General features: G+C 38.3%; 1 long non-coding RNA gene across 1 annotated transcript; it reads right to left on the bottom strand.

Annotated features, from left to right (window-relative positions):
* Window positions 1–15,743: 15,743 nt before the first annotated feature.
* On the bottom strand, window positions 15,744–20,504 carry LOC110356606 (uncharacterized). The gene is made up of 3 exons (XR_002409920.2): window positions 17,965–20,504; window positions 17,436–17,587; window positions 15,744–15,834 (listed from the first exon to the last, which is right to left on the bottom strand). It is a non-coding gene; the product is annotated as an uncharacterized LOC110356606 (long non-coding RNA).
* Between the last annotated feature and the right edge of the window lie 1,740 nt (window positions 20,505–22,244).

The raw sequence follows: 22,244 nt of genomic DNA, 5'->3' as shown, positions 1-22,244 counted from the left end.
TTTGGTTACAGACTGGGGTTTGTATGTTGCACATTTATGGTAGGCAAAGGTCTGTTATTTTATAATACCTGTCTCAGACCATGTGTCTAGTAAAAATGAAGTCCTAGGAATTGAGAAAAGATGCCCCAGTACAGGAACAATGAACTGAGACAAAAGGAGAAGGTACTGGGTGACCTGTGGCCAGTCTTGAGTGAGTTCCTATGGAAGGAAAGAAAGCAAACAGAAAGCAAAACAGGCTGTGGATGGCACACAAATAAGAGTGTATGGGAAAACAGTCTTAGTTGAAAACAAATGCAAAGACTAGAAAAATTGGAAGCAGGATACAGTGCAACTGTTTCATGGAATATGCACAAAGAACTGCCCTTTGACTAAATATTAGCAAAGAATATTAGCAAAGATATTTATCCAGGTCCACTGCAAGCGGACCTGTGTGTGAAATTGGCTGATCAGTTCAGCCACTCCACAGCTGTTCTCTTCATGACATTCCTTCGATTGGAAGGAACAAGTGTGAAACTGAAACACCAAAACACCCTGTCACAGCTTGTTCTGCCAGGCTCACGACATTGCATAAGATGCTCATAAAAGAATAAACTCATGAAACTGTGTGTAAAATGAAAATACCCTGCAGGTAAAACGATTGCCCCCTCTGAACATTTGCCTCCAAGATGTTCCAGTTAAGCTTGGGACTATGTCAAGGAGGGAAATGAGCTGTATTTTAAACCTCTTTGCCCTCCAGTTATTTGTGTTCAGTCAGTCATCCACATCAAATGTTTCTCTTTTTTTTCCTTTCTCTGTTGTAACAGACCTGAGCTAGGCAAGACATGAACCATTTCTAGAAACAGCTCTTCAGTGAACAAAGAGGTCCACGAGGACCTCCTTCAAGACTTATTCACTGTATCGTGGTGCTGATGAAAGAGGCTGACAACAGGGTCTCACACCGATAGCCACTGTTTATTGCTGCTTCAACAGCCATGTCAACAGAGACCAATGTTGAGCGGACAATGGTCTTTATAATGACCTTTTTTTCCTCCAATAATGCTCTTAAAAGCAGATTCGACAGTGCCACATAGATCACCAGTTCCCAACAAGTTTGCTGTGCCAACAGGAAAAATGAAAATTGGAGCAGAGAACAATCTCATCATAAAGTCTTTTGGTCTTCTCAGTGCAGGCTGGGAACTTGATCCCAGGCTCCCAGGCATTTCCAATGCCTGTTTGCAGAAATCACAGGAGCATGGAGGGTGTTGGGCTGAGTCGAAGATAGCTAGGAGGTGAGAGGGAGGAAGGAAGCAGTGACTGCACTGAGGGAGTAAAAAGAAAGAGAGGAATTTAGCAGCAACGAAAACAGCGGGAAACTAGCTACTTTTATAGGATGGAATTTAAGTGAGATAACAGAAAAGATGCTAGGATGTCAGACTGAAAAAAAAAAAAAGAGTTAAAAAGCTACAATGAAAATGAAATTACTAGCTTTCCATGTAAGGTAATTTGAAGAGTTGTGAATGTGTTTTAATAGCATGACGCTTTTGATTTGTAGCAAACACGTGAAATTCTTTCGGAGAAGCTGTGAAAAGCTCTTGAATCTTGCTGGGTGGCAATCTGAAAAAGCCATTGGAACAGAACAGAGTTCAGTTCGGGTAAAAAGGGTGACACTATGTGATTTTTTTTTTGTTATTATCAATTTAAAGACCTTCAGGTTAGAACTCCATAATGCTGACCGCCACACACATGTAGAGAGAAATTTAGTCCCTTTGTAGTCCAACTCACACTCTGAATAGATGTGAATACTGAGAATGGGTGGTCGTAGCTTGTTCTTTGCCCTCACATAAGTGTGGTGGAATTTAGGAGGGACTGCAGGTCTCCTAGTGTGGCTACAGCCACTAGTTTGCATAATTTCCCAGATTTCCTCTCCTTATTAATATCCTACTCAACCCTTCCCACACTGTAAAGAAGGAAATATTCTAGTGTTAGGGAGAGTTTATGATTAATTCCTAAAGATGGTAGATTACTAATATTCAAGCAGGTCTTGCTCCAAATTATTCTTGCCCTTCACACTTACATGTCTTTAAATATTTCAAAATAACAGATCTTTGGCTAACAACCAGCTGCATTTGTTACTGGCTTGAGACTGATATTCAGCTAATTGCTCCCGGGCATAAGCCTTGCATATTAAGTTTATGTGTTCTTTTCTGGAGCCCAGTTACACAGCATATTTCTCATTAAAAGGGAAAAAAAAAAAAAAAAAGATTGGATATTTCAGATCTAAGTACAGAAGAAAATGTTTAGAGTTCTGAATATGGAGTATATGTCACAAATGTAGGAGTCAAGTATTGTCATGTATCTTTCCTGGATTTCTTCATGGTAACTAGATCTCACTGCAAGATATCTCTAAACATATATGAAATCCATAAATGTTACAATAAAGGGCTTGAGATAGGTATATGTGTATCAGAAGAAAGCAAGCCAGAAGCTCATAAAAAGAAAAAGGGACTTATAAGGAAGAGGAGAAAAAAGAGGTTGGTGTTAGCTGAGAAAATATCAGCAGAAAGTCACCTGGTTTAAAATAAATAAGAATAATACATTTCATAATTTTTTAAATGAAAAATATGGATATAAAAGAAAACAAGGTAAAAGAAGCAGGAATATAGTTTACTTTGAAATAAATTCCTTTGGGAACAAAACTAATGCAAGTGGCTTGTGTTTTCATATTAACAGGATGCAGATAAAAACTAAAAGCAAATATGTAAAGCTAATGTGCAGGAGTTAAGATGATAGTTATTGTTATTTTATAGACTTGTAAAATCCTCCATTACTCCACCCCTTAGTTTTGAAGTGCATAATTTTTTTCTTTTTTTCTTTTCTTGTCTCTTTTTTTTTTTATCTTTTCTCTTTCTTTTCCTTTCTTTTCCTTTCTTTTCCTTTCTTTTCTTTCCTTTTCTTTCCTTTTCTTTTTTCTTCCTTTCCTTTCCTTTCCTTTCCTTTCCTTTCCTTTCCTTTCCTTTTCTTTCCTTTCCTTTCCTTTCCTTTCCTTTCCTTTCCTTTCCTTTCCTTTCCTTTCCTTTCCTTTCCTTTCCTTTCCTTTCCTTTCCTTTCCTTTCCTTTCCTTTCCTTTCCTTTCCTTTCCTTTCCTTTCCTTTCCTTTCCTTTCCTTTCCTTTCCTTTCCTTTCCTTTCCTTTCCTTTCCTTTCCTTTCCTTTCCTTTTCTTTTCTTCTCTTTTCTTCTCTTTTCTTCTCTTTTCTTCTCTTTTCTTTTTTCTTTTCTTTTCTTTTCTTTTCTTTTCTTATCTTTTCTTTTCTTTTCTTTTCTTTTCTTTTCTTTTCTTTTCTTTTCTTTTCTTTTCTTTTCTTTTCTTTTCTTTTCTTTTCTTTTCTTTTCTTTTCTTTTCTTTTCTTTTTTTCTTTTTTCTTTTTTTTCTTTTTTTTCTTTTCTTTTCTTTTTCTTTTTTCCTCTTTTCTTTTCTTTTCTTTTCTTTTCTTTTCTTTTCTTTTCTTTTCTTTTCTTTCTTTTCTTTTCTTTTCTTTTCTTTTCTTTTCTTTTCTTTTCTTTTCTTTTCTTTTCTTTTCTTTTCTTTTCTTTTCTTTTCTTTTCTTTTCTTCTTTTCTTTTCTTTTCTTTTCTTTTCTTTTCTTTTCTTTTCTTTTCTTTTCTTTTCTTTTCTTTTCTTTTCTTTTCTTTTCTTTTCTTTTCTTTTCTTTTCTTTTCTTTTCTTTTCTTTTCTTTTTTTCTTTTCTTTTCTTTTCTTTTCTTTTCTTTTCTTTTCTTTTCTTTTCTTTTCTTTTCTTTTCTTTTCTTTTCTTTTCTTTTCTTTTCTTTTCTTTTCTTTTCTTTTCTTTTCTTTTCTTTTCTTTTCTTTTCTTTTTATGTTTTCCTTTTCTTTTTTCTTTTTTTCTTTTTTCCTTTTTCTTTTTTATTTTTCTCTTTCTCTGAATTTTCTTTTTTTTTTTCATATTTAATGTCATCATAATCTATTAGAAGCACATGCAAATGCTCCTCTGAATGCCCAATACAGGTAGATCTAACTGTAAAGCTGTGTAGCATTAAAAATGGGCTTCATCACCCACTTGGAACTTAAATGTCTCAACCTTCTGCTTATTTCATGTGCAGCATTTCATTGTCTGCCAAATCCCTTGTCTTTACTTCTGAGATAAAGCAAATACTGCTCAAGGAAGCATTGAGACTGAGTATCTCTGAAAGTCCCCTTTGTATGTTCAAAACAATGATTATTCACAGGCAAGTCCAAATAGGATTTCCCTCCCCACTTAATGGAATATGCCATTCTTCACTAGGATATGAATGCAAATATTTATTTATTTTGAAATCCCGAAACTCCACCATTTACTGTCTGAAAATTGAGGTGAATGCTTAATCAGGAACCTCAAAAGAACCTAAACTCTCACATTGATTGGAGGATCCTAATTTAATGACTCAACATAATAATGGCTTCCATGACAACCCTGTGGAGAAACCTTTTGACTACATTATTTTATATTATACCTAGAAAAGTATAGGAAGTAGAAATTTTTCCTGTTCCATCATGTATTTTATGTATTTTGGTGTTGTCTTGGTCCTGGAGATGATATTACTGTGAAAAGACTGTGGGAAATCACCAGGGTGAGAAAGTAGTTTAGCTCTTTGAAATTGATGTAGTCAAATTTGTGTTACACCCTCTGTGATCTGATAACAAAAAATTTAACATACAAATCATCGCAGAGATATATACATGGAGGTAATTCACTTATTTGCAGACTTGAACAAATATTGGCAGAAGAAACATCATGTCTGTGGGTAATGACCCACCACACTGACGACAGATCACAGCCCTAATTAGAGCTTGTGCATGAAAATAGTGGATGTACAGGGCTCAGCTCCATTTTTCCAGCAGTATAATGTGTTGTTTCTTTTGACTTAAAATTGATCAAGTCAAAGAAGCAACACTGATCTTTCTGGGTCAGGTGTCAGAAGCTACTTCTGAATGCTGCTTTATTGGGGTTTGCTAGAGAACGGTAGCTTCAGGTGCAGCTATACTACATGTTCCACTTGGATTTTAGGTATGCTGAATGACCTCCTGATGGTACCTCTCTCCACTGTTAATAGAGGAAGACCAAGAAACTAAGTGCTGGATTTAAGAGGCTCAGTTAAGTGTATTTCACACTCCTGAGTTTTTCACCTCCTCTGTGTAATTCTTGTTTCCATTTTGGGTAGGATGCTATGGGCTAGGTGTGAAAAGTTTTGTTAGACCAATGTAAAACAGAATGCATGTGAAAACCCTTCTGTAAACCACTTTTTGGAAAATAACCTATCCAGTTTTATAGATGCTCGAGGTTTTGATGTGATGCCTGTGCTAGAAAAATCCTACATTTTGGAATTGCTATTATTGACTTTTTGCTATATACAGAAGTTTCAAGACGTAGCAGTAAAGTTTTTGTAATGGCAATGATCTGAGGATATTTCTAAGGTAATTTTTTTTTTAGGAAGATGGAAAAAGCAGACATAAGGATGAAAATTCTTAGGCTGGATAACTCTCTCTTTGGTCGGGAGCAGTTTGGATACTTGCAGGTTCCTAAATTGTTTATAGAATCCTCCTGCTTTCACTCTAAATTTTCATTGTGGAGTTCCAGCCCAAAAAAGGGATGTTGAGACTGAGATGGGCCATTATCATGGTAGTTCAACAGAGACAAAGAAAGGGAAACTGTTTTGTTACTTTTAGAAGAGAAACTGTCCTCTTCACCAAATACCTCTTCCTCAGTGTATCTTTCATGCCTGCTTGATGAAGAACCACAGGCTTCAGTGTATCTGGCTCTTCAAAGAATATATTATGCAGGTGTGATGCCGGTGTGCAGCTACGTAGTCAGCATACCACAACTCAAAACATGGGCCTTTGTGAGACTCTTGCTGAGCATCTCCAAGTTGCTAGATTTCTACCAATACAAGGGCTGCTACTAGAAGAACAGGTCAGGAACATTATGTCAGCATAATTTACCTAAAAGTCTTTCTAGCTACATGTCCGCTCCCAAAAAGAAACCCTTCTCTTCTCTCCCCACACCTCAGTGAAAATAAACAGTTCTCTATCTGCTTGCTTGGAAGGCTCACTTTTTGCCTGCTAAGAACCTTGTTGTCAAAACCAGCAAGCAAAGACATTGATTCCCTCCCCTATGTATTTTCATCCAGATTTGGAGAGAACATTTCCTCCAAGCACATTATACCTTTATACCTTTTTTTCTTTTTTTTTTTTTTTTTAATTTGGAAGGTATGTGCCTGATTCTAATACATGTCTAATGATATTCCACAGCTTGCTAAAGTTAGGTTAAAATTATACTTTCATGATGACAGTGAATCAACTTTTTTACCTGTTTGGATAGACATGAAGGCCTGTGTCCTCCTGATATCACAGGCTCAGGACTGCTAAAGGAAGTCTGTGAAGCGAAGTCTTATCACTTGGCATTTCTGACTTGCTAATCTGATTTCAAGGGAAAATTGTTTATAGCAGTTCCTGAGTTCCTGGTTGAGATCCTCTTCCTTGCTGAAGTTGATGTCAAAGCACGTGCAACACTAACCGGATAAGCAAGTCAAGCTTGCTGAATTCAGACCCAGATATGCTAACAATTTACTGATTTAGCAGCTCTCTGATGCTAGTTAATAATCAGAGAAATAGCAACCCATTCAAAGTTACTGAGTGAGACAATCTGACTTCTTCCTGTACTAGGGCCAAAACCCAAATCTGGGTGATGTTCCAGCTCAACAAACCTCTGTGTTGATGATTATGTTTATCTGATGCCCCTGGCTAGATGAACTGATTAAAAAAACAGCCCGCATTACCCTCCTCCCTCCCCCACCCCAGCCTTTACTTCCCTTTGCTACTTACATGATTTTATTACCCACATTGTCTGTCTCTTGCACCATAGTCTGACTAAACAAGTGATATGGTGAAAGGAATGCAACTCGGACTACTTTTTGTGTGCCCATTCAGCCTCTTCCTGGTAGCAAGGGGGGAGTATCAGCAATAATAGCCTGCTCTGAGACACATCAGAGAAAATACCAGCTTAGGGAAACCATGTGAGGGGGGACATCTACACAGTAGTTTTCACAGGATAAGATGGTATGGGTTAAGAAGGTAATGAGCTCACCACACTTTGAACAGAATAGATAGCATTTTCTGGATGCCTGGTTAAAGTCACGCATAGTAGTGATGGAATCAATTCTTCTCACGTGCATGACCACATGACACTGAATGAGTGCCCACAACTGGTGGAAAGGCTGGAAATGTCCCATAGCTGGGATCTGACCTCCACAGCTCCCAATATTGCAGAGGCTTGTGAATGACAACTGAACATATCCACCTCTTAGTCACCAAACCCACAGAAAAAAAAAGGGGGGGGTGGGGGAGGTTCTTCTTGTCTCAAAAAAGAGTTGGTTCCAGTTTTCTACCAAAGCATAAACAAATTCCAGTGTCTTTAATTACATTATTAAAAAAAAAAAAAAAGCCATTTTCCACCAATTATTCTAAAATGAATTATATGTGAGGTGGTTTCTTTATTGATTTTTCCATTTGCCATTTATCAGAACTTTCAGAAAGAAAGTGAAACTCCTTCTCTGCCACATCACTATGCCAACACTGAGCAGAAGTGTAACAGAACATAAAGCCAAAAGTACGAAGGAAAATATGAAAGTAAAAGAACCTCTGAGTTCTTACTATTATATTTGTCCTAAAGAGAAGAAGGGCTTGAAGATGCAGAATAGAAGGGCAAGAAGTCAAAGGAAGAAACAAAAACCTCATCATTTGAAACATTCAAAAAAATATTTTCTAAGTATGCTTGAAGGAATGAAAGTATATTCAAATTCAGTGTAAAACAATTTCAGAGGTCTAATATATTATAGGCTTGTAAGTGTGCGTGTGTGTGCACATGTTTAAAACTGTAGAGATTAATATATAAAAAAAGTAAAGTATTTGGCTTTATAAAATCAAATGCTAATATGAGATGCCAAGTTTTAGCTGTGTGATTGTTACAGAGGAGCCTTCACAGCTAGAGACGTCATCTGAACAACCTCTGACCAAGGTTAGTTTCCTCTGGAGCAGGCTGGCTGCTTTCATGTTGGGAAGCTCTTGACCTGGATTTCCTCTGGGTGCTATGTGGGGCTTCTATGGCACTAAAATACCATTATTCTGTGTTTAATTTGGGCCTTTTTCAGTCTAAAGTGCACAAATAAATGAGAGGAGAGGGATATTTAAAACATGATGCCAAACACTTGAGTTGTGAACTTTGGGCGTGGGACTAGGACATGTGATGATTTAAGACCTGGTCGGATAATGCTAAAGGACCATGTGGGTCAGAGGGAGCTGATCAGAACAAAGGATTCTCCATTCTGCCTTGGGAGGGAAGTTCCCAAATGGAGGTACCCAAGTTTCACCCTGGGTGGAGTTACTTTGTTCCCGAAAAGAGCCTAGAAGTAAGCTGGCATACATGCAACATGAGTGAGCAATTGAAACTAGGACTTAGGAATGAGTAACTCAGTTAGATTTCTTGTAAGGGAGGAACTAACATCTGACGTCCTAGGTTCATGGCACCAGGGATGTGGTATAATTAGACTGGCCAATATATATTTTCGACTTTTTTTTTTTTTTTTTCCTGTTCTGCATTGAATTTTTTGGCAGACTGCCCATCTACCAACTTTTGTTGGCCTGTAGAGCCCTATTAGTCTTTCGGCTGAACTGTAATTAAGGGCTTTTCAAATCCATTGGTGGATTTTGTCCAGGTGACAAACACACTGAGCCATTAAACATGGTCTTGTTTATTGCAGTATCTCTCTGCCTGGAAATCCCCATTTTTTTTTCTGTCAAAGTACGGGTAAATATTTGAAGCAATGTGAAAGTGAGATCCTACAGATTCTTACAACAGCTTGTTGCTCTGAATCACCATTTGTAAAGAAACATATGTTGCTTTACTCAACAAAGTTTGGGTAGTTTTCATTATAAAGTACATGAGACGTGAGGTAGCAAATAAAGAGATATTTTGTAAGATCCTATTTGCTTTACAGTGCACATACCTGTAGTTTTTTTCTAGTAGCTGCAGACAGTTAAAACATACCAACTCAATAATACAGCAGTTTTCAAATTAGCAGTTATCATTCCCAGTCATTTACTTGTGACTATTTTTCTTCTTTGGTTTCTTAGCTTGAGTTCTTTAATTTACCTGCAAGCTGACCTGAAAACAAAAGGAAATTATTTTTTCCTTAATGAGTATGTTCATTTTACTACTCCAGGTTAATTTCAGGCTTGAGATACCTGCAATGTTCATACCTGACAGTGGATTTCAGGCTTTATTTTTAGTGATGAGAAAAGTTCATAGTCAGATACAGCATCCTATTGATCAAAGATGACATGTATGAAGACAAGATTGAAGATCTCACCAAAATGTAAATAGGTTTCTAAAAGCTGAAAGTACTGCATTTTGGTGGAATATTTCTTGGACTGATCTTTAAGAAACCATTATATTTCAAATAGAAATGGGAATCCATTCCTTGTTTTATATGACTGGGTTTTCTGATTATATAGCAGACTGTTATGCTTCCAAGAGCAAGTACATTGCTGTGTCATCACATGAGAAGGTGTTGTCACAGCGTGGTTATATGGAGTTCAGGAGATCTTTTTCCATAAAGAAGAGAATAAACACAGATAAGGCAAAAATAAAAAGCTGGTGAAAAACAAAAGTATAGCTCCATAAAATGTGAACTCCTTCTTTTTTAAATACACTTACAGGAGTTGGTCTAAAATAAAAAATTACATTTTATTCAGCAACACAGAGAATTTAAAGCATTAGTGGCCAGCTGAAAGTTCCCTCTCATATCGTGAAGGCATAAATGATTTATGAAAATGTTCATAATGACAGGCAAGGCAAATCTACAAGCAAGGTAGAATTCAGAAAGGCATTAGTTGCTCAGTTATATGGACAATGAATATGCCCTCAGTTCTGTTAGTTAAGCTACTTACATCTTATTTCAGAAAGTCTGCTAATTATTAATTGGCAGGAGTTAGGTAGAAACCCACAGTGTGGTTGAGCTATTTTTTACTTAGCTGATATGAGACTTTTTGTACCACGATATTGAACTTTTTACACCACTGTAGCATCTCCTAGTTATCAAACAGTGTAAATTTTAATATACACCAAAGAATGGAAAAGATACTTCAAATTTGTTTATTTTCTGTAATAATAAAATGGAAACAATAGTCTCAAAGAATGGAACACTGTATATTCTTACATTCTTGGTGTAAGAGAAATTGAAAAGATATTGCTCGTCAGCTTGCTTTCCACGAATGACTGTAATTTCATTTTGCAAGCTTTGTTGATGTAGATGCAATTTATTTATACTTTCATAAGGTAATTATAATAGACCATGGATACTATTGCAGTTCTGTGAGGGGTTTCAGAAAGGGTTTCCCAGACTGTATAAGGAGTGGACTTGTACTTGCAATGAGAATTCAAGCTCAGCGGGTGTGAGCCATTGACATACCAGCACAAATCAAAGTGAATTTCAAAGCCTGTGGAAACTCACTATGCTTATACACCTAATACCTTCTAGTGAGGTAGAATACCAAGAGCAGGATTCCTCCTCTTGCTGCACCCTCTAGTGCAGCAAATATAGTACCATAAAATATAAATATTAAGCAGCAATAATTTAAATTTGGTATATATATTAGCAAGCGTGTTGGAAGGACATGACACGATATTATTCAGAAAAAAATTCTGTCTTTGACAAATGAACTAAAAAATTATTTCTTCATGTATCAGTTTAATTACTCTATACCTGTGACTACCAATAACTTAGGCTTGGAAGTTTAGGCTGTTATAGTCTATATGGCTTGAAATCAGGAGGTGGAATTTTCCATGGGCTCTGTTGACACCAGGTCAGATGAAACTGGGCTTCTGTTTATAGGTAGTCCACCACCTAATATTTTCCCTTTACATTTCTGTACATTCTTGAGCCCTCTCTCTTTTCTAAACACTTCTGAAAGTGGAACCTTTCACTCAAGTAAATGAGTTGATGCATTAACAAGGAATTGTCACTTAAGAATTAGAACAAATGCTTCCTCATGCAGCAATTCATTATCTTTGCTTCTGGGAGCACCAGGGACTCCCAGACACAACCCGATTTTGAACATCCTTCTTTAGACCTCAGAAGTAGGATTTAGTTGCCTGAATACAGGGCCAATGAAAAAGCCGTGTGGCCCTTTAAATGGTCCAGGATTCCTGAGAGGCAAGAACACAGAATTTGCACTCTTCTACCTGTGCAATTGCAGGCGATGCCAGATACTTGCAAAGGGCATCAGCTGCCTGCAATCGTGTACCTGTATCCCACCTCTCTCTCTAGGGGAGAATAACAGGATGCTAAGTTTAATGCTGTAAATATTCCACTCGTGGAGCTTGATTCCCTCCATTAACTTTAGAGAACATGTGATCTTCCAGATCAGGTGTCTGAATTGCAACCCTGAAGTTGAGTTTTGTGACTATTCACTGCTGCTGCAGAGTTGGCTGGTTGGGAGAAGGCAGCAAACTGATAACCTTGTGATGGCTACTGCTGTAGAACTGAGCCAGCCACACAATTGCCATAGACTTCAGCAATGTCTCACTTTGTCCCATTTGTAGTGGGAGAAAAATTCAAGCCTGTGGAATTAGGAGGTAAAAGACAGATTTAATAGGTTATTTTCTCTTGTCTTACCTTGGTATCACCTGTATTATTTACCACTGCAAGTCTATGTGGCTTCCAGTCAGGCAAAGAGGTAAAGATCTGCCTGAAAGCCTCCAAAACAACACCCATTGCTTCCCTGCCAGCATAAAGAAGCTGTCTTAAAAATCTGTGGACTGACTACCTCTCTCCGTGTAATCTTCTGCATACAGCTTGAGCAACATACTTAAAAAGCTGAGCTGCATTCACCTCCTTAGAAACCTGGAAGTTACATATTTATATGTTCTACATATAAAGAGTTGCCTTTCTGAAAGGCTGTTTGCAACGCTGTGGTTTGATGGCGGTTGTCCTAACAAGAAGACACTGAACTACAACATAGGTTGAACTGTATCACAGAATCGACTGGGTTGGAAAAGACCTCAGAGATCACGTAGTGGTCAGAAGATGGTAAATCACAGTCAATGGAGCTAAAGCTTTGAGTTGCCTCAGTGTTAGTAGAAATAAGTCTTTACATTTCATTATTAATTACCTAAGCCATTCAGTATCTGTACTTCATTATCAGGATAAACCTGTGTAACTTGAGATTATCCAGCTGTTACCTTCTGTTCTTCTGGTCATTCTTTTTGCATCACTGCTCGAAAGCATTTCCCTACTGCTGTTGCTCCTTTTTCACAGAACAAAAAGTTATTTATCCTTTGGACGTAATGTTTAACACCATTTCTGGCATAAAACAAAACATTACACTTGATGTGGCTGACTAGTCTATTGCATTAAGTAACGAAGTAGGAAGAAAGGTGGGAGAAGTCATAATCTCAGTGTGCCTGGTAAACCAAGCCCTGATGGTGTCTGCAATGAAACAGTGAAACTGCTGAAGCTGACTTGCTGTGTACTCTGTGTCCTAGGGATGCTGTACAAAGAAACTCAGCACACTGTACCAACTAGTTGGGTACTTCTGCCATTTTGTGTATTTGTAAGGTTGAAATTAATTCCTGAAAGATGGGTGTCTAACTACTATGACCAATGAATTAGACACAGATAAGTTGTATTTGATGGTCCTGATGGGTTCCTTCCAACTTGAGATTATCTATGATAAGAAAGATCCCCTTTATTTCTGCCTTTTATATTTGCAGAATTCTATGTTTAAAAGCATTATGAAGGGCTTGAATGTGAAACAAAAAAAAAAAAAAATGTAATATGTATGCAAGATGTGTTAATCAACTTAAAGATTTTTGATTTAAAAAATAATTTTAGAAAGAAAATTATCTGCATCCTGATCTTGTGACTGGCTCTTGTAACACAGTGCATTATGTTTTTTGACTTAAAGCATTAGAAGCTAGGCTATCAGACTAGTATAGAAGTGAGTTTTTTATGAGTGGGATTTGTTAGGGTTCTCCTAAGTGTTAGCCTTGGTTTTGTTTATGGATTCATTCTCTCCTAATTTACAGAAAACAAAAAATGAAGCTAAGAATACTCCAAGACACTGGTTTTCATGCAGAAGTACAACACCAAAAGGTTAGGTACCTGAGAGCTATAGAAAATCAAAGCCAGAGGCTTGCCAAAAGTCATATGAGAGTTCAGTTGTGAAACTAGGAGTCATCACAGCCAGATCTCCAAGATAAGAAATCCAGTGCTGACTGGCAGCCATTCTGAAGATAAAATTTTAGTAAATCTGTAAAATACTTATTCATAATGTTAATTTTTCTTTATCTAATATAAGTGATTTGGTTGCAAGTTTAACACAAAGAACATATTCAGCTAAGCTAAATCAAAATCTCAGCTGTGTGGCAAATGAAAATCAGTGAAACTATAGTTATTTATGAGAAATTAGGCCCTGGGTTCAAAATACCACACAGCATTGCCAAGGCAACAATGTCAAATCGTGGTTACCAGAATTACTATGAACAGCAGACATAGTTTAAAATGAGGTTAAACCAGCTTTTTTGGAAGGTCGAAGAAGGCCACAACACTCACCAGTTGCTATTAAGTGAACAGCTCCTACAATACCTACAGTATCTTTAGCCTCTAAAATACATAGCATTGCCTTTGTGCTAGATATCCTATTGACTGTGTGTGACTCATATTTTATGACCTCACCAATGAGATAACACCGTCATTTGATAAAACGCTATGTCAATTAAGAAAAGCCCTGCTGTCTGATAACCTGATTAAGAGCTGAGTACTCAGGGTGGTGTTGTGAGACCTTTCATTTCTAATCTCTTCTGGCTTCTTTTTGAGCAGCTTTATGGAATTATCCAGCCTTTGGCAAACTTAGTATGATGCTTATTGCACCTAAAGATAAATTATTCTTTATTTGTTCAATTTGCTGCAAGTTGGGGCCCATCTGCTTGTAGGGAACAGTTTTCTAAAGACTTAGTATTAGAAGGTTCATTTTCAATCTGTGTGTCCTTAGGACTTTTCTATTTTTATCATCTTTTGACATCAAAAAAGGAAAAGAAAAAAAAAAGAATAATGCAGAAACTTGAGTTTTAAGATCACAGAGGTACATGCTGGTTTATAAGTTCTCTTACTAGCAATGTCAGTGGTTTATACTATATTCAAGAAAAATTCCCAAATCCAGAATTGGAAGCAAGCTTCTCCTTGTTTAAGTAATCCAGTAAGAGTAGGTCATAAAATATATTCATTATTCTCACAACATTGCCAAACCCTTCCCTCTGTCACATATCACTATCACAAAGCAATGGAAAATTTGATACGTATTATGAGACACACTGTTAGGATTTACATTCTCTTTTCCAAGGGTGGAAACATCTGTGGTGAAAATACCATGTAGTTTACTTCATAGTTTGGTTCTCCTTTTGTTGCTCCCCTTTCGATGTCTAATCTTAGGATCAGTGTTGAACTTTTACTAACATGGCTCTTAACAAAGCACCTGTGTGGGAAGGAGATGTGTCCATTTTTTTTCTGTTTCAGTTTAAACAAGAAAAACTTCTGATAGCACTGATGTAGATAGCAGTGAGGTTTTGCTCCTTGGTAACCAACAGTGTTTTGTGGTGGCAGCAGGAGCTCCAGGTGGTTCTGGAAGCTGTTGGTGGAGCACTGGGGCTTGGGACAAGCCTGCTTCCATCCTGCCTAACAACACGCAGGCAAAGCAGAAAGCTGTTGGGTTTGGTTTTGGTTTTGTTTTTGTTTTAAGATTCAATTCCATCTGTTTAAAACCTTCCTTTTACTGAGATGGTTCTTGCTGTTAGAATGACTACAGTTTTACTTCATGAGCTGAGATCCAGTTTAAAGAGTATTTCCTCTCATAACAAACTTTCACAACTAATTTAGAAGCTACTAAACAACATGTCACTCTTAGGCAGACTGTTGGATCAAAATTCAGTCCTCTCTCAGGACCTCCCTATTTCAATCAAAGTGCTGTGTCCATTCTTAGAATAAGTGTGGGTTAGGTTTTGGTCCTTCATCTAAATCAGAGCCTTCTTTTTTACCTCTAGTCCCTTTCTTATTTTCAGGCCTCCCAAACCATGTATATTCACTTGAATGTAACACTGCCCAAGAAATGCTTAGATATCTGCAGACCTCTGACACTAGAATTGTCATTTCTAGCACAAAACCTCCCATAGCTGATTCAGCTGATCAGAAAAGTGGTTGTTAACAGACAAATAGCAGTTATAACAATATATACAGCAATATATACAACTATACAATAATATTTAAATATTCTGTGTTTGTACATCAATCATGACTCAGTAAAATGTTTGAACAGTACATAATTTTACAACAGTCTTCAGAATAATTTATGTGAGAGCCTTAAGGCAGAAAAGCCAATAGTGCTGGCAGACCTTGAGGGAAGAGTGCCTAGAAAAGTGCCTGCAGTTTTGGGAGAACATGACACAAACTACAATCTAGGTAGATCAGGCAGGGGTCAAATCAAAACAGCCACTTGCCATTGCTGGTAGAAGTGCAGGCCGAGGGGACATCTGTGGAATTTCCAGAAGTGGAGCAATGACCTGCACCAAGAATGTGGATGCTATGGTCCAACAAATACTCTACTGAAAAGATCAGAATCTAAAAAGTGTGAATAACAGGGTGAATAGCAGAAGGTACTTACAGAATACTGTGAGAACAAGGCATGTATAAGATATATTGTTCCTCTGTGATATCTCAGCCATACCTTACAATAAGCAGTTTTGAAACCCCCTGGAACATTAAAAACAGCAAGAAAATAAACCACGTTACACAAAAGGCTAAGACACCTCATGAGCCTTCTCTTCTTTGAGCTAACCAGTCACAGCTGTCTCAGCCTCTCCTTACCTGAGAGATCCTTCAATCCCTTAATTATTCCTGTGGCTGTTTGCTGGACTTGCCCTACCATCTCCATAACTCTCTTGTACAGAGCCCAGAACTACACACGCACCCCAGGCGTGCCTCACCAGTGCTGAGGGGAAGGATGTCTCCTCAACCAGCTGGCAACACTCTGCCCAATGCAGCCCAGGTGGTTGCTAAGACATAAATTGTACTGGCAGTATGTGGATAGGTGAGGCAATGTGCAATAAAAGCATTCTGAGACAGTGGGCAAATGCAGTTGATTGCTAATGGGATAGCTCATATTGTCCCTTCTGGATGAGAGTACCACCCACTTCTGGGCAGCAACACAACAGAAACTGGATTCATACTCAGGGCACCAATGTGAGACCTGAGACACAAGTGCCATAATGATGGGCCCTGTCCAGAATTGTACCAGGATGCAAGGACATATGGCAAAAAAGGCAATTTGGTGAAGTTAGGACCAGGCAGCTTTGAGAATATGCTAATCATATCACATCATACCATATCATATCTAACAGATGCATACACATAAATGCACAAGCAAAGGCACGGAGGAAAGTAGTGGCAAATCTCTAAAGAAAAGGAAGACTTCCAAAATTAGTGTGGTGTGGTCACTCTGGTAAACATACAGTCTGGCAGCAGTGAGAAATCCTTGAGACATACCTTGGGTCTGTATGCATTCCAAACTACTTAATAGTGTGTTAAAAAGCAGTCATTAGCCATTGCTGGTAGAAGATGTACTGTCTGATTTATCCTGGGCAAAATGTCCACAGGAGCTGGCAGCACATTAAGTTAAATGAGACATCCATGCCATACCTTTCACTTGTTATCATCTGTGGGTGATAAACTGACTCCAGAGATGTTCCAGTGTAAACTGAACTAGGAATATTGTAGACATGAAGAGTTTCTATTTTGTAAGAAGTAAATATCAAGGAAGAGTGAGGATAGGTCTGTGCTATCAAATGAATGAAGGCAAATGTGCATTTATAGCAAAAGCAGCAAATGGAAATCGTAGAGAACTAAGACCATACTTATTGATTCTGGAATTAAGCAGTAATTAAATGCTTAATCAAATCTAGAGGGTGGGAATCCAGAGGCTGTGGAGATCATTGCAAATTATACACACCCCATTCTTGTCCTGCAGTTTTGGTTCTCCTCCAAATGCTTTCACTTCTTTTTTTTTCCCTCTCTCTGGAGTAATATGCCAGATATGCAAATGTTTGACCCTATGAATATTCAAAAATTGATTGTGTTTTCTGGCCTTGCCAAACACAAGGCAACCTGTGTCTGCAGAAAGAGTATTTTCCAGAAACAGCAAGTTAATATTCACAGACATGTCCTCTGCTTTGCTAAAGGCACTTGCCAAAGCCTTGTCAGTGTGTCCAGAAAAGAGAAATATTTCTGGTCAATCAAATCACTCCAACCTTTACCACCAGAAGTTAGTAGAAAAGATCCCCTTTTTAAACAATTACCTCTTATTATGCAACATGTGTTATCCAATAATAATCTGTTCCCTCGTGTAAACATCTGTCTGTTCCCCAGAACATTTTCTGGACCTTTGGCCAATTTCAATCCAATTTGGTAGATGGCTAGATGTCTCAAGTTTCCGCAAGCTTCTGTAAGGCTACAGAAATAAGTTAGCCAAGTAAAAGAAAGAAACTTTATTAGGATTTCTCTGTTAAAAAATTTCCACTGCAGGAGAAGCATCAGCATTAATTTACCCCTTATTGCACAGGGAATCTACATGAGAACTTAACATCAAATTGCTTATATGTTGGTGTCAAAGGTTTGATTGCAGGGTGACAATAAACCCTGGCAGATGTATTGTTAACCCCCTCTCCCCCCGCCTTTTCCTCTTTGGTCCCTCCCTCTCCCCCCTTCCCACTAAGGACAGGCAATTGGGAGCAGAAGAAGGACAGAGAGAAGAGAGTTGGAAAAATTAAAAATGTTTTACTAATGCTACTAATAAAAATAGAGAAAATAATACAAAATATACAAAACCAATTTTGAAAGTCCTGGCAATTGCTCCAGCTGATGTAGGGCCAGCACCTGGAAGTTCTGGACTGGATTCTGCAGCCAACCAGAACTCGATTCAGTCTGTCACTAGGCCTCAGTTCACAGGGACGACTTGCAAGGTCCTCTCCTAATGTCAGCCATAAGGAAAAAGGGATGAGATCCTCGTGGTCTCCCGCTTTTATATAAAGTATCACGTGAATGGGATGGAGTAATCAGTTGGTTCAGTTTCAGTCACCTCCTGCTTGCACATTTTGTGGGATGCATTGTTACCAATGACCTTGCATAACATTCCTGTGTCTACCAAAACATGTAGCTAACTTTCAGGAAAGTGCAGTTAGTAAGAAGGCTTTAGCTGACAGAAAAAAATTCACTAAAAGAGAAACTTGTTTTTAACAAAACCAGGACAGCTTGAAACAAGGCTTCATTGCCCCACACCTTAAAAAACTTCTCACCTGATGGGTGAATTTTGTCATGTCTACTAAGATATATATACTGACTGAAAGCTGGCACATTCATAACATTCTTAGCTTAGATGAATAATATTAGTGTAGTCCATTTAGTGTAACTCCATTTAGTGTAACTTCATTAAAGATTCAGGGGACCAAGAAGACAGAACCCTCCAGGAAACTAAATTTCATTAGGTACGATCCTTATGGAACTGCTGTTCAGGACTTCTTTTGCCCTGGAACTGAATGAATATACTGTCATCAGCCCTCACAATGTACTACTGTTCTGAGAGAAATTAATGAGCTCCTCTTTGAGCTGTTAAAGAAGTAGTGCTTTTTTTTAATAGTGTACTTTCCAGTCATCACGAATCATGAGGACACTTTCAGCTCTCCTGCCCTTTCTTCCCTGTTCTTCCTTCCGAGAGTATTTTGGTTGTCTGAAGAAGCCCTTGTGCTGTGTCTTGCACACCAGGATAATGTTATTGCTTGTCTGTGACTTTGAGACCTTTGCTTATCTTCCTACTTTCATGTCTTCATTCCTGGTATTTCTGTTGAGCTGCTATTCCTCCTTCGTGAATTCAGCCTAAACATCAATTTTTTCTCTTGCTTTGTAGACTCTTTTTTGTTAATTCTTAAATCTTAATTTCAAAATCTTTTCTTCAGTATTTGGTCAGTTCTTCTGCAGTTTTCTCTTTGACTCACCAGGTCAAAACTAGTGTGTTTAAGAGGTTATTTTGGGAGATCCAAAACTTGAACAGGGTTAAAACCCATACAGTGCATCAGAACTTGTCACTGTCAGAAATAAGGCTACTTTCTCAGTCATGTTTTCCACTGTCACTCATCAGTTGTAGCTATGGAGAGAAATGCTCCTGAAATATTTTCTTTCATCTTTATACAGAGTCTTACCACTCCATTTCCCAATGGGGTTACTTTCTTTTGTTTCTGTTTATTTTTCGCTATGCATTTTATTCAGGAAACAGTTCAGACCCAAAAGCAGTCAAATTAAGAGTGGCTTTTGAAAGCTGAATCCAAATATCTTCCACGCCCTTTCTCAGCTGTTTTATTTTTTAAGCCATGTATTGAAGGGTGCATTTCTCAGAAATACCATAGCATATTCTTGGCACAGAAAGTAAACAATTGTTTACACAAAATCACAAGGATGGGCTTAAAATTGAAATACCAAGAAGCAAAATCCAGTGCAAACTATAGTCAGAATAAAAATGATGGGCCTAATTCAGATGTGAGGATGCTCCCTCAGGCCTGTCTGTGGGGGAGACCAAGCACTGCTTCTTCTTACCGATGTATGTTGAAACAGTGAGCTCTTGGCAGCTGCTCTTCCTTCCAGGATAAGTACATTGCAAACCTGGTCCAAAGTTTCTTCTCATGGACTTGGGATCTTTGGAGGTAAGCTTGGTCTTTATTTCAGCAAGTTTTGATACTTATGGCAGAGGAAGAACTCTGAGAACAGCATATAGGTTCTGCAGCCTCTGCTAATTTCCCAGGCACCTTTCTCAGATGAATCCATGAGCACATCTAGTATGACATTAACCCAAACAAAACCCTGCACAACAGAGTGCTGTACACAAGGATTCTGCATCAACCCTCCTTGTGTCCCTGCAAACTGGGCCCTGCCTTCCTTGCTGAAGTTAGCCATAGCCATCTTCAGGACAGATTTTTTACTTTGTCACATGCTCAAAGCCTAATCCCATAGGTGACCTCGTGCCAGTCTTCAGGTTTGTACAAGAAATAACCCCCTTTATCATGTTGCTAACTGAAAGTTAAGTCATATTGACCAACATTTTCAGGAAACAGAGATTGTTCTGTTGTCCCCATAGTGCACACGACATCACGTTGCACTCTGGAAGATATGTTTGAATGCCTGTAAGTGAAGAGGTACTATTTCCTCAGTCAAATGCTTGATGGAAAGTGGACAGGATGCAGGCATTTCTGTCAATATATCAGGTGAAAAAGGCAGCAAACAGACCCACCTTCACAAATGCATGCATAGCTTCTAAAGAAATTGGGAAAGCAGGCTGGGGAATTTTAGCTCTCCACGCACCAGTATTTTCATTTCTGTTGTTCCTGGTATGACATTTGCATTTTGTCATTTCCTTTCTTTCCTCCTCCCCTCCCCTCCCCTCCCCTCCCCTCCCCTCCCCTCCCCTCCCCTCCCCTCCCCTCCCCTCCCCTCCCCTCCCCTCCCCTCCCCTCTAAAAATGGGATTGAGAAAGATAAGCAAAAGAATTAGAAGTCTGGTTTTCCAAGAAAGAGCCTTTTGATTATAAAACAATCAGGAAACTTAATAGTGAAATGAATTTCATTTTGATATGAAATAATGTCTATCTGTTTCTGGTAGGAAGGTGACTAATGCTATCTTTTTTCTTAGTGTGATGAAGTCCAAGATTGTATTTGCCTTCCTGACTTCTATGTAGCTGATGCCTCCATGGCCCTGTATTTCACATAACTGTTACTCACTTATTAGATAATAATAACCTTAGTTATATTATTCCTCTCAACTTTGTATTTTATCTGTATGTTTAGCTAAGGAGGCAACACATCATACAAGTTACCAAACAGAAAACGAGTTCAACAGATGAAGATTGCAAAAATTATGTGAGAGAAGTAAATACAAGAAACATAAAAATATGTAAAACAGGAGTTAATGTCCAGCATACCTAGATGGATGCAACTCTAAAACCCAGTTTGTACGTTGACTTCTTGTCTGCCACAGTGAAATAAAATTATTTGGTACATTGGAATCTTGGAGATCTTTCCTGGTTTATATGGCCTCTTTACCTCATTTTTGCCAAAATGTTAAGAAAAATATGGGCATGTCTTGAATCAAGCATCTGAACAGGCTTTATCTGCAGCTGTCAGCAATCCTTATTCCTTCAGTTTCACTAGGCTTATTTTGAGTTTTAGCTAGTGGAGGATCTGGTCTACTAACTCTCTAACTTTAAATGTTTCATGGAGTTATGCTCCACAACATTTAACTCCCAATTAGGAGGTTTTGTGAGGGTTTGCTGCTGACGGAGAAATTACGTACCAGGAAAGTGCAACTTCTTTCCTGGCTCTAGTTTTGTGTTTGTGTGACTGTTAAGGTAAGTTCTAACCATGGTGGTAAGATGAAGATATGCACAGTCTCTAATAAATGTTATACGTGTGTTATAAATTGTATTGACTGAAGATAAAGTCTGTAATGCTGAGACAAATAGGGAAGCAACTCTACAATCTACCTCTGCGACCAAATATGTTCACAATGCAGTGCTCACAGACTGAAAAACATGTTAATATAGTACTGGGCAGAAAAAGACTATTTATGTCAGAATTTGGGATTATAAACAGCCGCCCCTGTCCCCCACACCCCCCTGCAAAAAAAAAAAAAAAAAAAGGCAAAAAAGCAGGGAGCTGGGTTTTAAGGTAAATATAGGCTAAAAAGGAGAATCATAGAATGCCCTGAGTTGGAAGGAACCTACAAAGATCATCGAGTCCAACTCCTATCCCTGCATAGGACAATCCCAATGTTCACACCATACATCTGAGGGTGTTGTTCAAATGCTTCTTGAATGTTGTCAGACTTGGTACCATGACTACCTCCCTGAAAGAGCCTGTTCCAGTGCTCTGCCACCCTCTGGGTAAAGAAGCTTTTCCTAATATCCAACCTAGACTGTCCCTGGCACATCTTCCTGCCATTTCCTCGGGTCCTTCACTGATTGCCGGAGAGAAGAGATCGGTGCCTGCCCCTCCTCTTCCCCTTATGAGGAAACTGTAGACCATGGCGGGGTCTCCTTTCAGTCTCCTCCTCTCAAGGCTGAACAA

The sequence above is a fragment of the Columba livia genome, chromosome 5 (genome assembly GCF_036013475.1).
Source record: "Columba livia isolate bColLiv1 breed racing homer chromosome 5, bColLiv1.pat.W.v2, whole genome shotgun sequence".
NCBI classification, from domain to species: Eukaryota; Metazoa; Chordata; class Aves; order Columbiformes; family Columbidae; genus Columba; species Columba livia.
The sequence above is the reverse complement of the archived record's forward strand: the minus strand, read 5'-3'. Positions and strand labels throughout refer to the sequence as shown.